The 16,695-nt window shown below is 48.2% G+C and overlaps 1 long non-coding RNA gene across 1 annotated transcript; it reads left to right on the plus strand.

The window, feature by feature from the left end:
* Window positions 1–14,292: 14,292 nt before the first annotated feature.
* On the plus strand, window positions 14,293–16,268 carry LOC147580748 (uncharacterized). The gene is made up of 3 exons (XR_015250766.1): window positions 14,293–14,654; window positions 14,780–14,990; window positions 15,215–16,268. It is a non-coding gene; the product is annotated as an uncharacterized LOC147580748 (long non-coding RNA).
* Window positions 16,269–16,695: the final 427 nt, after the last annotated feature.

The following is a 16,695-nucleotide window of genomic DNA, read 5'->3' on the forward strand; positions in this document are numbered from 1 at the left end:
CAGCGGGATTGGTCCAGCTTGGGTCAAGGTCTGGCCCTGCTCCGATCAATTACAACTGGTCTAACAGGAGGTGCGGAGGAGTCATGCGATTCCAACAGGTCTTGGCCACAACTCTGAGAGTGTGGGGCGTGAATTTCGGAAAAAGGGGTTCGATTGTTGAGGACAGACCACCTCAGTTGCATTGAGCCCATGCGCATTTATCCTGAATTGTAGTGAAAACCTTAAGCATGTGTCCAGCATTATTTTCTAGCTCATCTTGTTCTTGCTTTCAAATTAGTAGATGTTGAGTGTATTTACTGACGGATTAGTTTGAGGGATATGACCAATTACGTGATGAGAAAGCGAGGTTTCAAATCAAACCTATGAGCTTGGTAATAGCTTGATGTGGCCTTCTGGAAGGTGAGGATGTAGTTTGTCCTTGAAGATGAAGCAAGGGGCATGAGTTTCCCAGAGCTTCTGCAACAAATTACCACCCACTTGGGTGAAATGGATCCTCTCTGGAGGTCAAAGTCCAAGATCAAGTTGTCGGTAGGGCCTGGTGCTCCTTTGGAAGGTTCTAGGGAAAATCCTTCCTTGCACCTTGCGGCTTCTGTGCCTCCAGGCATTCTTCGGGCTGTGTCATTCTCATTCTATTCCCATCTTCCCGTGGCTCTTCTTCATGGGTGTCTCCTCTTTGTGTCTCTTGTAAGGACCCTTGCCGTTGGTTTTAGGGCTCACTTGGATAATCCAGCATGGTCTCGCCTCCGGATTCCTAGCTTAGTCATGTCTGCAAAGACCCTTTCTCCAAGTAAGATCACATTCACAGCATCCAGGGCATGGACATAGCTTTAAGGAAGCCTCCCTTTCACCTGCTACATAACCTGAAATTGGATGGACCCCCTAGGCCGTCTTGCATTTTGGTCTTACTGTGCCTACATTTTGCTCAGGGCAGTCCAAGAGGCAGCAGACGCACTGGCGAAGCTGGGGCAGAAGTGGGAGGTGGGGGGACACAACGGACACAGTCTGGGGCGGCAGGCGCCCGTAGGATGGCCATGCTGGGCTGATGAATGGTGCATTGGCACTTTCTTAAATGAGGTCTGTAGACAAAATTCAGCACCTGCATTTCTCTCTGTTCTTGGAAGGATGGCGTTTCTTGCTTTTTCTGGTAGACTGAACTAGGAACGAGAATTGGGTTGGAACTGATCTTTGTGGTGAACCCCCTGGCATAATGGAACTCAGCGTCCATCTGGGGTCACCCTGATCTTTAAGAACAAGATAAAGTCAGCTTAAATTGTCCTCTTGTGGTTACAGTGTACCCTGGGAGAATCTGGGCGTTAGTCAGGCCGACCCCAACTTCATGATATTTCTCAGCCATGTGAACAGGTGTATGGAGGTATTCTTTGTAGTTCTGAGGATATAATTACAATTATGCATAGTATTGTTTTTATTGGTCAAAGTATTACACTCGGGACTTAACATGTGTCATTTTTTAGGAGCAAAGGTTGGAATCGCAACACGGTGTTATCTAAGTGGCCACTTATCTGGGGGCAGAAAAGTTCTTTACTGGGCAGAGTCACCAAAGCATGGCTTCTGAGAACATTTTGCAGTTTTACTTCCAACTTTCTTTGGACAGCTGGTGGATCTCTGCCAATTTTCGTAGAAATGTTCCAGGACATAATTTAGTTTTCAAAGATAACGGCAGAGCCCTGAAGATAAGGGTTGGTTTAGGATGATTATCTATGTCTTACTCATTGAGTCTCAACTATGAAAAAATCAGAAAAGTCATTTTACTATAAGATGCTCCTCATGTACATGTTAAAAAGTACAGAGCAAAGGAATCACTCTAGCGAGAGATTATTTCTGAATCACGATATTCTAGCCAATTTGTACTTTGACTATCTGCCTTTTTTTTTTTTTTTTTTAATGTCTGTATGTATCAGCTCTCAAGGATAAGTATTCTCTGGAGTTTGCCTCCTAAACTGTGGAAGGCTTTGGTAGAGAAAGACATCTCTGTTGTGAGAAAGGAACCTTCTAGAACCAGTTGACAAGGTATGCTTTTGATTTCTCTCCACCTGGTGTCCTTATCATCTTGAATACACCCTCCTCCCCTGCCCCTTAGGAATTTAGGAGGGGGTTTTCAGATTCTTTGCTTCCTTATTTCTCTGTCTGTGGGCCAGGCCATCTCCTGATGGGGGTGCTGAACGGACGGGGTTTCACATGGGAGCTCAGATATGGCCTCTCATAACTCAAGTATTGAAATGCTTAAACAATTCAACAGGGAAAGAACAAGCTTGCTCCTTGGCGTCTATCCAAGGTGTCGATTTGTGCACAAATATGCAGAAGGCTTTTCAGGGAGCCATCACTCCTGTCCGTGTGTGAGCCATTTCTGACTCTGAGATGCTCTCTGCTCAGACATCAGAAACATCATGCCCCTAGTGCACTGTTTTTGCCAACTGTCTGCCCTTCCTTTTGCTATCTAGACAGACATATCCACGGCCTAAAGGAAGCTCCTCAGGGAAGAAATCTCCCTTGTCCCCCGTGACACCTACCTTTTTCCTTCAGTTCTCATTTTTACGGGTAAGCGGATTTCAGCGGCACACGCACAAGAAACCAGCAGCACTGCTTGGAATATGGAATCATTAGGGAAACGGGCCATGGAATTCTCGAGTGATGGCATTTTCCAACGTTGTTGTTGTTGTTGTTATCGTTGTTCAAGTTGTGCTGTAATGACCTATTTGCTTTCTGTCTGATGTATCAGATTAAGAACTCCTCGAGGGCAGGAAGCATGCCTTATTTATCTCGTATGTCTGAGGCCAGACTAATATCCAGCCTCCAGTAATGGGCGAATCGTTAGTAACTCCAAAGTACAGCGTTTCAACTCTGGTGTAGGGGAGTGGCATTTGAGCCTCCCGTTGCTACAAGAGGGTGTCGTGGGTTGAATGGTGTTCTCTAAAGAGTGATATCCACATCCTGACCCAGAGAACTTGTGAATGTTCTGGGAAGAAAAAAAAAAAAAAATCCTTTCAGATGTGATTAAGTTAAAGATTTCAAGATAAGATCACCCCGGATTATCCCCGGTTTAGGGGGGGCCCTAAACCCCATGACAAGGGTCCTTAAAGACACAAGAGGAGGTGGCCGTGTGAAGAGAGAGGGAGAGATTGGGACCATTCATCCACGAGCCACGGAAGGCCTGGAACCACCAGAAACCGGAAGAGACAAGAAAGCATTCTCCCCGAAAGTCTTTAGAGGGAGCATGGCCCCGCCAATAACGTGATTTTGTATTTCTGGCTTCTGGAAGCCTAAGAGAGAACATTCCTGTTGTTTTAAGTGCCCAAGTTGATGGTAATTTGTCACGGCAGCTCCAGGAAATTAATACAGAGGGTAACCTGCCTTCGAGAAAAGCCATTAAATCCCATGCACCGAGCTCCGTTCAGAGCACTGCAAAGAAGAGACACAGGGGAGGATGGTGATTCCTGTTGGTGGAGCCCGGGGACCAGGAACTGAATTGTCGAGAGACATTGGGAGGACAGCTCTTCATTTCCACGGGTCTTGAGGAACTGAAGGGAGTTTCAACCTAGGCTAAAGGATTGGAATAGCTGGGGCTTGTCTTTTACGACAATCGCATAATTGAGACCCTGAGCGTGCCCTCCGGTATGCGCTTAAATTGACCAGAAAAACACTTCAAGGCTTTACACACGGGGGGGACAGGAGTGCCTCAGTGCAAAACAGAATGCGGTACAGGCTAAGCCAGGCCTTCGAGAAACCATCTTTTGCCACTAGCCAGGGTTGAAGGAAGGGGACCCCGGGTGGGAAGGTTTGGTCCTCCCAAGTAAGTAATGGTAACAAGCCGCTTGGGCTCATCTGTTCCCAGGAGTGTCGTGGGCTGCCCAGCCGGGGGTCACCCTGCCTCACGGGGACTCGATCCTTACAGGCGGGGGGCAGTGGGGGCCCGCGTGGCACTTTGGAGAACCAAGCGTCTTTCCCTGCAGCACATGGCAGGGAAAGGTCAGAGATGTCCTTGGGACCAGGGCCGGGTCCAAGAGAGCAGCCTGTGTTTCCTGCTACTGAAGGCAGCTGTGAAGGCATCTGAATTGTGGGTAGTGTGGGAACTGGGGGGGGGGGGGGCGGAGGGGGGAAGCTGGGCTGACCACCAGGGTATCCGGGCGATCGCTCCTGCCTGCCACGCTGAGCTCACTCACTCTGCAGGAGAAACTTAAAGTTGGCTGGGTCACCTTCAGGGCCTATGACCCCTGAGATTCTATGATCTCTGCCTGGATACTGAAGGAAACAGATTCAGCCTGTGGAAGGGTTTTCTTAGTGAAACACCCAAATCAACGCGAAACGTGGTCCGATAGGTCCCGATAGGTCCCCAAGCTCTCCTGCTGTGTGGTGTAAGAGATCTTTGTTCCAGTTGTAAGAACAGGTAAAATTCATGACAGTAGGGCATCCTTTTTTGGTGGGAGGTCGGGGGGGGGGGGGTGGGTCGGGGGCGGATTGCCAGCGTCCTCCTATAAGAAACAGATCACAAGACAGAGAGAAAGCCCAAATGGTGGCAGGAGGCCAGGCCAGGTAGCAGCAGAACCCCCATCCACCTGGCCTGAAGCAGGAGCAGGGCTTGGTAGAGGCTGGCTGGGAGCCAGGCCCGCCTTGCTTTGATTGGAACCGGTGTCATTTCTGTGTAAAATTCTCAACAATCACATTAACAAGCCATTTAACAGACGCTATAACCACCCTGACATTCGGGTGTTCATCACATTTCTCCTCCTGTGACAGGCCCTGAATGAGCGCTAAGATTTAACGTGATTGGTTTTGGCAGGCTGAGTCGCCCCATCTTCCTGGCACACCCCTCCATGCCCTCCATCACCACTGAGACCTACTGGAGGGACACCTGTTATGGAGGATGCCACCCAATCACGTGCAGACCCACACTCACACATGCTCGCACATCCTCTAATGATGCTCCTGGAGAAACATAAACAAAGGCAACAAAATAGAGCTCTTGGCTGAGCGAGATGAGGTTCTCACTTCTCCAAATCCTGTAGGTTTGAGCCATGAACTGAAAATAACCGCGCTCGACATATTAAAGGGGCCACGCGGAAACTGATTTCTTGTTTGGACTGGTGGGCGCACATTTGGGTCAAGGAAATCTACGCAGAGGACACGAGAGCTTGAAAATTCATTCATTCATCCATCCATCCATCCATCCATCCAACCATCCATCTGGAAAGCCCCAGGTACTGTGGGTGTTTGGAGGTGTGAAATAACAACGTCTGCCTTTCCTCTCTCCGTCCTCTCGCCTTTTCACACACAGTCTAAAAAAAATCAAGCAGACGCACATAGAAATAACTTTCGCCGTATGAAAAATTTTGTAGTCGAGGAACAATCCACCTATTATCAGGGCACAGGAGAGGAAGCAAGGCACTGTCTGCAGATGAACAGGAAGCCTTTTGAAGAGGGCGATGTCTGATCCGAGTCCTGAAGAGTAAAGAGGCGTTTGTCGATTTGGGTATAAGTGAACTTGGCTCTCTGTCATTTGTCCCTTTCTTTCTGATTCTCACATCAGCTTGTCAACAGCAAGAGGTGTGTGTCTGGTTTCTTTATACAGCAAGAGCCTGGCCCAGTGCCTGGGATACGGTAACCACTAACCATATTTTAGCTGGATAAATGAACAAATCTATAAAGGGCAGGTGCTGAACTTCATTAGGCAGCACCTTGGCGAGTCAAGGTCAAGGCCTTATTTTGGTTTTAGGTGACAGCAGACAGGGTCATGTGGCAAATATACAGGGTACACGATGACCGGGGGGTGTAGATGCTACCCCCATGGGGCCTGGTGGAAGGTGACCCCAGATATAACCATGAGTCCAGAGTCAACTGTGGATTATCCACCTGTGAGTAATACGAGGCCGTCACGAATTCACCCTTTAGCTGGGAAGTGGGTTTCCGCTGAGAAATTCTGCCTAAGGGGTAGACCCTGGGGAAGCTTCTCAGTGGCCCTGCCGTTCTCTCTAGGTTGCAGGCAGTGTGTGGAGAACCAGGGATCAACTGTACTGTGATATGGACCAGAATGATGGAAATAGGAGGAAAGACCAGCGGTTATTTCTTTCGAAGTATTTCTTCCTTCCGCATTGCCCTTTTTATCTGCAGAGCACAGTCTAAGGAGGAGGGAAAGCTTAGGAGGGTCAGAAACATGGTGTTTGCTCACTCAAACCTCATTTCTTAGCCAACTTGCCAAGAATTCTACTCCAAAAACGGAGAGAGAATTAGGAGGGTCAGTCTGAAGCTTTCCGTCAGTACGAAGCAGTCGGATTTGTCTGGGACTTGAATTAGGTGGTTTGGGAGATGATGTGTTGAAACACGAGCCCAGGCTAGGAACCAGAAAGCCCTTTCTCTCGGCCAAGCCCAACCTTGACCAGTGAATGACTTTTGGCAGTTATTTAAATTCTCAGGGATACAGTTTCCTTGTCTGTTTCCAAAATCCAGCACTCAAAATCATTACTCATGTTTATTTATCTGATATTCAATATGTATACTCAATATACATGGGTAGCAAATAAAAATTTCCAAGTAATAATATAGAATAAAGTTTTTGAAAATCCCTGGGCCTCTGAGGATTTTTGCGGGCTGCACATTATTTCAACCATTCCTACATTTAGCAAGCTCTTTGGGGTGTATGCTGTTTCTAAAGGGACAGAGACATTAAACGTGGGATTCTATAGGTAAACTAGAAACATTTACTGCAGTCAGCTATGTGACTGGTCCTGGGGCCTGCCTTTCCTGCAAACAGAAGAGCTGAAAACCTAGGTGTCTAATTTCAGAAATGCAGAGAGATAATGACCTCTTTCATTCATTAGCCCACACCTGTCATTATACAGTTGGAGTTAGAATTAAAATGCACATATACACTTATAATGTAGCTAAATAAATCCTGATTATTCTAATTCATACTAAGGTGTAAATGACTGACACCAGGCCCTATCCTTGAAGTGTGTTTTAAGACTTGGAAAAGGGAAAAAACAAAGCAAATCAGGGAAAGTGATGGGAACTACAAAAGGGTGGGGGTGGGGGCATGGGACAAGAGCTTGGAAAGGGAAGGATGGAGTTTCCAAAGATAAATTTTCCTTTACATAGAGCTTTTTCACTACGTTTAGACAGAAATCAGTGGTTTCAGATCCAATTTCAGGGAATGTCATAGTCTCCTTGTTTTATGACCCAGGCTAATTTTCAAGACCAGAAAGTCCCTTCCGCAGAAATCAGATAAAGCTGCCAGGGCAAACCTCGGGATCTTGAAGGATGTTACAAAACAAAAATAAGTTTCTTTTCTTTTTTTTTTTTACACCATGCTTTTTTTTTTTCTTCTCCAATACAAAACATATACCCTCAGCGTAGACTATTCAGATACTGCAACAAAGTATAAAGAAAAAAAAAAAAGCAAACGTGTCCTCAATCCCACCACTGTTATCATCATGGTGCTTTTTTTTTTTGTTTGTTTAAACTTAAAAGGAGATTTCAAGACTGTGGCAATTTGGCCTGAGGAGACTGCTAAGCCACCACAGCAAAAACAAGTGGGGTCTGAACGTGGGGACAGAACTTGGGAGGAGAAAAAAGCACCCACCTGTGTGTATTCAGTGAGGTACGTGTGTGTGAGGCTGAGGGCTTGGCGTGTTCATGCACAACCTCCTTTCCTTTTTCACACGATATTCCTGGGAAGCAGCTTACCCAAAGAGTTCATTCAAACCGGAACCGACTTTTAAATTAGGTGACGACTGAGTAATTCTATGCAGAAACACCCTGCCTGTGTGTGCGGTGTTCTTAAGTGTGAGTGCGTGAGTGTGCATACGTATGTTCTCGTGCCTCCGTAGAGCTCAAGTCACCAGATTACGAATGAAGTGGCTGGAGAGATAAGACCTTTTATCTGTTTGCACTCCTATTCCCGTCTTTAATTTGCAAGCGAAGCCTTTCTTCAAAAAGTAAGTTGGCGTGCGAAAAATCTAGAACATTTGCGGGGGGTGGGGAGTGGTGGGGTTGCATGCTTCGCGCTCAGCTGCAGAGAAATTGGAGGCTGGCTGGCTGTGTCCACCAGGCTCCAGGTGAGGTCTCGTTCCTCTGGTTCTAGAAAAGGGCTGACGGCGATAATAAATATCGTTTGCTGACACGGAGTCCTGGGGCTGCGCTGACCACAGGAACCGAGGTCCCCAGGACTCTGAGACCGCTCACAAAGCAGGCATTTATGAAGTGGTTGGCTTTGCATTAATTAATTCCCCAGCCATTCACCAACAGTAACAATCCCTTCAATTAGAGTCCAGGCCCGGGACAGCCCTGGTGTTTATTGAAAGTGACATCTGCAGAGCAAAGTGTGACTGTGTTAATACGGAGTAGCACAAAGGGACCCGAAGCCCCTCTCCTGTTCGTGTTGCTTTTGAGGAAGAAAGGGCTCTGGCAGGAATGTTCGATTTGTGCGTTTCCTCTTTAGCGGTCAGCTGGTCAGCTGAAGTTTTCTCATCTGCTTCTCCTCCGGGGGCGGGTTGGCTCTGATGGGTGGGTTCTGCCGTGAGTCCACGGAGTGTCAAGGAGAGGGGGGCGGGTCTCAAATGGCTTCGGGTCCTGGCAGCCTGATGTGTCGGCCCTGGAGCACACGTGGATGGGGATCCCACTGGGAGGCTGGACAAAGCTTGGCCAGTTCTCTCGTCATAAACATAAGAATGGGGGGGGTCAACGGGAGATCTGGAGCTGCAAGGGTCTCGGGGTTATGAAAGCTGAAAGGTACGGGAAATAAACATGGAGAGTGGAGCTGATTGTTCATGCCCAGAGGCAGGGAAAACCTCTATTCTTTAAGGGTAGTTCTGTGTCATGAAACTCACGGGCTCTAAATAAATGTTTGAGGGCCTGCTGATGATGGGTTGATGAAATATTGCCCCTTTGTCCTCCAGCCTGTTTAACTGCCTGGGTTGGTCAGTTATCCAACCTCTTTCGTCTCTAGATCTTTCTAGTATCTGCCTCCACTGTCAGCACCAAGGATGCACGCATTTGCCGGGTGGACATTCCTCATGCAGCCTTCCTGGAACTACAGAAGGCTGGGTTCCTACAAACCACGTGGCTCCATTGTAGGTTTGTTATTTGTTTTCCTGGTGTTTTGTATTTATTTTTTGGGAGAGCACAACCAGGGGAGGGGCAGAGGGGCGGGGGGGACAGAGGATCTGAAGCAGGCTGTGTGCTGACAGCAGGGAGCCCGATGTGGGGCTTGAACTCACGAACCCGGAGCTCCGATCCTCAACTGACTGAGCCACCCAGCTGCTCCCGGTTGGCTACTTATTTATACATCTTAGCAACTATTCACTGGTTAATACTGCCATGTATCACTCGCAAAGCCTTTTTGTTTTTGTTTTTGCTTGCGCTTTTAGTAAGCAGACTCTTTAAATGGTTCACCTCACCACTAGAGAAGATTAAACATAAGCACGTTCACGGTACCCTTAACGCAGGATTAAGACAGGTCAGTGCTGAAGGAGACACACACGGAAAGGTAACAGGGACTCCAAGGAAAGAGGGTCACGGCTGCACGACCGTCAGCCCAGGCTTCCTCGGGCATTTGCAAGGAGGAGTCTTAAAAGATGAGGGTGATGAGGGTTTTGTAGTGCAAAAGGAGGGCATCCTGGCCAAAGCGGATGAGAAACTATCTGAGGGTGTGTGTTCTGGAAAGAGGGAAGAGGCATTGCTCTACAAGCTCTATTTAAGATAGATGGGAAAAAGTGGGGGTGGGAGGGGAGATGGTGTGAATGTTATAATTAAGAGTTAAATCAGACGGAGAAGACACAGCCCATGGGAGGTGGGGAGCCGTGTAAGAGTGCCTTTCAAAAGAGGGAATTCAGACAGACGAGCACTGGATGATAATCACCGCTCCCATAATAAATAGCTAGCACTCAGGGAGCGTGCCAGGCGCCCGGAATAGTTCCACACACTTTACACGCATTAATCCATTTCAAGATGGCCAGAGAAGCCCGCCCCCGTCCCCCTGTGCCTGGAGCCCAGATTGCCGAGTTCTAGTCTAGCTGTGCTTTAAGGAGTTGTGGGGAGTTGTGGGGGGCTCTGGCTCAACTCTTCTACCTGTACAAGGGTGAGGTACATCCCAAACGTCCACTAGAGTTCCGAGGTCCCATGTAACTCCCGACATTTGTTAATATCAGCTTACCTAAAGCGAGAACCCCAGCAGGGGGACCCAAAGAAGGATCAGTGAAGACCTCTCAGAACAGGTGCCTTGGGAGGTAAATCCCTGTGTCCAGTTCTGCCTTTCCCTTGTGATCCTCTTTCCAACTTTACCCAGCACCGGGGGCTGGCCCCCATTTCCCTCCCTCTCTCCATTGCTGTTGTGTCATTAACAAAACTCCCCGGACCTTCGCAAAGCCCCCACAGCAGAACTGCCCCATGAGAGAAACGGTGGATTTAATAAACTTCCCCTTAAATGGCCCCAAATCCTTCCCAGTGATTGGGGAGGGCGGTGGACAGAGAAACAGCTATACACAGGACAGAGATTTCGGGGGCAGGAGGCGAGAGAGGGAAAGAGTAAAGAAAGTTCTCGAGATCCTGGGCCTCAGGGACCAAATTAAAAAAGCAGCACCACTTAATTCAAAATCAGATGAATGTCAGTAGGATGTTTGTCAAACACACTTGTCATCATTTGTCACAATTTGAGGAAGTCTCAGTCAGTAGTCACACTTGAACGTGTAACAGAGTTATTTATAGCCGCCAGCCTCCAGTTTTAAGTAAATGCAGGGCCGGGGCTCGGTGTTATAAACAGCTTTATTTATAATGATTGTGCGGCTATAAATAGTTCGGTGTGCTGGGTGTAGCAGAGTGGCTCGGCTCAGGGCTGCCAGAGCCAGGAGAGAAGCCACAGGAGGAGGGAAGGGCATCCTCCTGCGTCTTCCTCTTCTCGGCGGACCCTCTCTGTGAGTCCTTGGCCGGGAAGGTATTTGATCCTCTTCCTCGAGAGGTTGTACACAACGGTGTTCCCAGGAGAAGGTGGAAGTTACTCACTTGATTAATTCACATCCGCCCCTGTGGGATCTCCCGTGGAAAGGTTGAAAGGGAGTGGGCATTCCTGTATGGCCTGCTTTGTGCCTATTCATGGACAGTGAGCTAATTACGGGCTCCTTCTCATGCTGGAGGGTGGAGGGAGACATCCTGTTATTTTCCAGAACAGGCAAAGCTCTAAAGGTTTGTTTATAGCTTCAGCGTTAATTTGACCGACAGCAATAGTCTCTTCTAAAAATAAGCGGTTGTCAGAAATTTAGAAATTTACTCGCTTCTTGTGTCAGCAGAACCTTGTCTAGGGAGTAGGGAGGTGGGGCGGCAGGAGAAGAGAGGAAGGGGAATATGTATACATAAATTTTACACGTAAAATACATAGGTATGTCAGCTTAAAAACTGATCATTATGCTGTTTGGCACAGGGGCAGTGTTCTTACAACGGGGAGGGGCACCCTTCAGATGTTAATGTGCTTGTCGTATGGAAATTTCTGGTTCTATACACATCCCCACCCCACCCCACCCCACCCCACCCCACCCCCAAAAGCCCTACACTCAATTTTAATACCGTTAGGCTAAATCTTATTTTGCCCCTTTTTAAAAAATTCTTTTTCTGTCTCTTTTTTTCTATTATTATTATTTGTTAAATATGAAATTTATTGTCCCACTGGTTTCCATATAACACCCAGAGCTCATCCCAACAGGTGCCCTCCTCTGCGCCCCTCCCCTGCTTTCCCCTCCCTCCCCCCGCCCCCATCAACCCTCAGTGTATTCTCAGTTTTTAAGAGTCTCTTACATTTTTTTTTTTTTAAAGAAAAGGTGTGGCTATGAAAAAATTTATTGGATCTTAATTTGCAAAATTAGCTCCCCCCCATCAACCCTCAGTGTATTCTCAGTTTTTAAGAGTCTCTTAGGGTGTTTTTTTTTTTTAAAAGAAAAGGTGTGGCTATGAAAAAATTTATTGGATCTTAATTTGCAAAATTAGTTCCTCCCCCATCAACCCTCAGTGTATTCTCAGTTTTTAAGAGTCTCTTACGTTTTTTTTTTTTTTTTTTTAAAGAAAAGGTGTGGCTATGAAAAAATTTATTGGATCTTAATTTGCAAAATTAGTTCTGGTTCATTTTATTGCCGTAATTTAATACTTATAATGATTTTCTGACACATATGTTTTAGCAGCAAGATCTACTTCTTATTCATTTTTCATTTCAGTACAGCTGAAGTCTATTAGGTAGGACGGTACAAATCAGGGAGAGAAGAACCTCGCAAGAAATTGACTTCACGATGTCATCTTAGCATCCTTGAGACACGCGCTGAGCCACTGTAAGCGCAAAGTAGTCACAGCCGGAGATTTGGGGCAGAAGGACACAGGCAAGCAATCCTTCTTGGAAAAGGGATTACTTTTTTTTTTTTTTTTTTTGCTGTATCATCAGCAACCTCTTCATTGTCGTCATCATCATTATTGCAATTTTTGTCCAAGAGCGCCGTGAGATGCATCCTATTGGAACCCGTCCCCCTCGAGCTGTAGCAAGGACAGCCTGCCCAAGTAAGCTGCCGACTAACACTCAGAAGACGCAGGTCATGGACGCAGAGGAGCTAAGGTCAAGGGACTCTGAGGGGGTGCTTGTCATCCTGACCTGGGTGCTAGGGAGGGCGTCCCGGAGGAGAGGGCCCCCGGGGTTGAATCCTGCAGGTGGTTCCTTAGGGCAGCGACTGTGTCTTTTTGTTTCTGCATAGACACCTGTGACGCGGAAGGCACGTGGTAAATATTTGCAGAGAGAACCAACGAAGGTTTACTCTCTTTTTGTAAGTTGATTGCCTCAAGAGCCCTGCCGTTGTGCACTTGCGATGTGTCAATAAATACACAGATGAATTACAACAGTTAAAAATGAAACATTAGAGAGACGAGATTTCTGGGGTGTGTGCACCAGCGTGGCACAAGGGTCCTCTTCTGACTGATGCCCTCGCAGGCCTGATCAAAATGATAAAGTCCTTACTGAGTCATAAGGGTGTCCAAGGCCAAGGCGGAGGGAATAAAATGGTACAATATGCATGTAGCGGTGACTGATTTCAATGACCTCAACAGCATCTCCCAAATTCCCTGCCTGTTTATTTTGGGAAGTACCTTTACCATACACGGGGTAAGACGTCATCTGCCATGGGTTCCAAGTCTGTACTCGTGGAAGACGTGGCCGTAAGCCAAAGAAAGGGGACCATTACAAAGAGAAAGATGTTACATCCAACTTCTCCCCTCCTTCTCTCTTTTCTTTTCTTCTCTAAGATTGTTTTTGGTTGTACTTATCTCCGTGATTATTTTCAGCATTTAAAAAGAGAGAGATTCTCAGTACTTATTTTGGAATACGAAAGACAAATGTTTTTCCCCATTGCTTACTGGGTGAAGGTGGCGGGGGGGGGGGGGGGGGCGGGGATTTTAATATTAGCATCATCAAGTCAGTGATTTCAGAGAAGATTCTTGGAACTGGAAATGTGTTTGGCCAGTCTGTATTAACTCCCATCCCAGCGATATTATGACCATATATCCTGGACCTAGATGTTCCCATTCGGGGAAGAAAGAGGAACACAATAAATTTTGCAATATTAATTGTAAATCTGGCAGATAGCTTATACCTAATATTTTTGTTTTTGTTTCTGTTTCTAAGAAATCTCCCCGATGCCGAGTACTAGCTGAGAAGGATGTGGTATACGTGCCTTAGTTCAGGCCCTTTGGCTACGCATTCTTGGAACTCGAAGTGTTTGGAGCTTCAGGACGTCATTAGCTCCTTCCATTCTGTTCCCCTCCTTTGACCAAGTGACTGGTTGGAAGCCATTTGCTTTTCTAAGAGACGGAGCTGGGATAGAGTGTCTCTTGCCTTCCAGAAACGAGAACTCATGTTTTTTGGAGATGGAGAGACATGCCCATTATAAAGGTGGGAAAGGGTGAGGATTCGAGAGTCAGGCGGCCCTAGGTGTGAATCTTGGCTCTGTCAGTGTGTGAGGCAGGGGCATGTTGAGCCCTAAGTTTCTCCTTCATGCTGTAAAAACAGTAATGATACCACAAGAGAGGGGTTGGGAGAATTAAATTGGATGATGCGGGTCGAATACTTTGCTGTGGTCCCGGGCACACGAAACGTTCTCCAACATCTGTCAGAAGTAACAACGAAAACAAAACCAAGAAGCAAACTAACTCCCCTAAACTGGGTTCCTGGTTCTTTGGGCCAGTGGGACCAGAGTTGTTACTGGTTAAACATCTTCCTCCTGCACAGCCTGTCGTGTGCCCTTATTTTCCTGGGGGAGAACGTACATGCTTATTTCCACTGAGAGAGAAACACAGGAGCCCTGTTCACTCCCCATCGGGCTTTGGGCAGAGAGAGACAGATGTGGTAGGCTGGTGGCTAGAGATGGGGGCAGTGAGGGAGGGCCCCGATGAGCAGTCCCCAGGAGCAAGAGGGGTCTGACAGGTCCAGCTGGCCCGGCAGGACCAACTGTGTGGGACAGCGGACCCCCACTCTGGAACCCAGCCTGTGCCCGCAGGAGGAACAGCAGGGGTGACCCAGGGTGGGAGTGATCTCCGCCAGCAGGGACCCTGCCCCCGAGATGGACGCAGGTCAAATGGCGTTTGAGGAACCGAAGAACATTGGGAGGGAATTATAGAAGCCTCTGGTAAGTCAAGCTGGTGAGGGCTTAGAGCAGGGTTTCACTCGCAGACTGGGAAATAACTATTTGCACGCAAAATGATCCCATTGAATCCCGCAATAACCTTGTGACGTTTTTATGGTGCTTTGCAGATCAGGAGACTGGAGGCCCAGAGAGATGTGAATCACTCACTGCAAGTCACAGGCATCAGCTCGAAGCCTAGACTGAAAACGAACCTCATCGATTTCAAAGTCTGTCCTGTCCATGTCACTGACCCAGCTAAACTTTACGGGACTACATTTTCCCCTACACTTCTCTCCCTGACTTCAGCTCGCTGGTGATGGGCTGTGTGTGAGTGTCTGGGTAAGTCAGCCGGTTCTGAATTCAGGCTGTCTGCTTGCCCGTCCGGCCTGCACCACTTACTGGCCTCGCGACCTTGGGCCAGGGAACTAAATTCTCTGTGCCTCGGTTTCCTCATCTGTAAAGAGGGACAAGTTAGGCAGGGCTGTTCAGAGAAACAGAACAGATAGGATGTGTGTGTGTGCGTGTAAACACGCACACACACACAATCCTATTTCTATGTATAGAAATCGATGTATTTTAAGGAATCGGTTCGAGTGATGACGGAGGCTTGACAACTTTGGAATCTGCAGGCAGGCCAACAGGCTGGGAGAAGACCCAGGGAGAAGCTAATGTTGCAGCTGGAGTTTGAAGGCAGTCTGGAGGCAGAGATTCCTTTTCCTTGGGGGAACCTCAGCTTTTTTTTTTTTTTTTTTCTTTAAGACCTTCAACTGATTGGGTGAGGCCCACCCACATTATAAAGGGTAATCTGCTTTACTCAACGTCTGGTGATTTAAATGCTAATCTCACCTAAAAAGTACCTTCCTAGTGATATCTAGACTGGTGTTTGACCAAATATCTGGGTACTGTGACCTCGCTGAGTTGACATATGGCATTAGCCATCACATGGGGCTAATAAGATCTATCTCCTAAGATTGAAGGGGGGTATCCGTGAGCTGATGTAGAAAAAGAGCTTGGGCACAGGTAAGTTCCGGCCTCATATTACCCGTTGTTCTTCCCGGAACTGGATGTGCTGTCTCTGGCTTTGGCTCAGACGGGTCATTTCTGTCCGTGGACCGGCCCTCTGGCAGCCGGCAGGTTTGAGTTCTGTCCCATCTGCTTCTTGCGGCTGCCGTAAAGTCCGGGTGCCTCCTGTGTGGCCCCCCGCGTCTGGGAGGAGATTTATGTATCCTGTTTCCCAGGATAAATTAGGATCCTGGGCGCTGCCTCCCATGGACGGCCTCGGTAGAGGCCCAGGAGGGGAAATACCGCAGGGAAGGGCGGCTGAGGACGGCTGAAATGGCAGGGCAAGAATGCCACCCAGAGAATCTTTGTTGTTTATACCGGTGGCAGGAAACAAACATAATGCTCTTTAATTTTCCTTGGCAGGGTCTGAGGCGCCTCGCGGCTGCCATCCTGTCTGCCTGGCCACACTGCACCCCCACTTCCCCCAGCCTCAGGTGGACGGGCCCCCCAGCAAATGCCTTTCCTGGAAACATGAGGCCGCCACAGCCCTCCGCCGCCCGACCCCCTCTGCGTTCAAGCCTCTGCTCTGTCTCCACCGGCCAGCCGTGGCCCCGCCCCCCCCGACCTCACCCTGACACAGGGAGAGACCCTTGATGGCCAGACGTGCATTGCAAGCCCCAACCAACGCTCCGTTTGGAAACAGGAGAATTTTCATTTTGCTTTGGTTTGGGGGGGGGTGGGTAAAGCTGGGACACATGCAAAAGATCTAGGCGGACAATGGGGAGGGCGAGATGGGGAGGAAACAGAGGAGAGGGGCTGGGGGCAGCAGGTGGGAGGGGGCCGGCAGGACCCGTGAAAGAATAAACTAAGCCTTCATCTCGGAGTCTGATCTGTTTCTGGACCCTGATGGGAAAGGTCATGAATTTTAAAATGTATCTCTCCGGCCGACAGCTCCAGTCATAAAGCCAGCAGTCTCTGAAGCTCTGGACGGCGGGTGGCGGGAGACCTGAGACGGAGGGGCCCCCACCAGCCGCCACTGGCC

The sequence above is a fragment of the Puma concolor genome, chromosome B2 (genome assembly GCF_028749965.1).
Source record: "Puma concolor isolate L17-30 chromosome B2, mPumCon1.1.hap2, whole genome shotgun sequence".
In the NCBI taxonomy this organism is placed as follows: domain Eukaryota; kingdom Metazoa; phylum Chordata; class Mammalia; order Carnivora; family Felidae; genus Puma; species Puma concolor.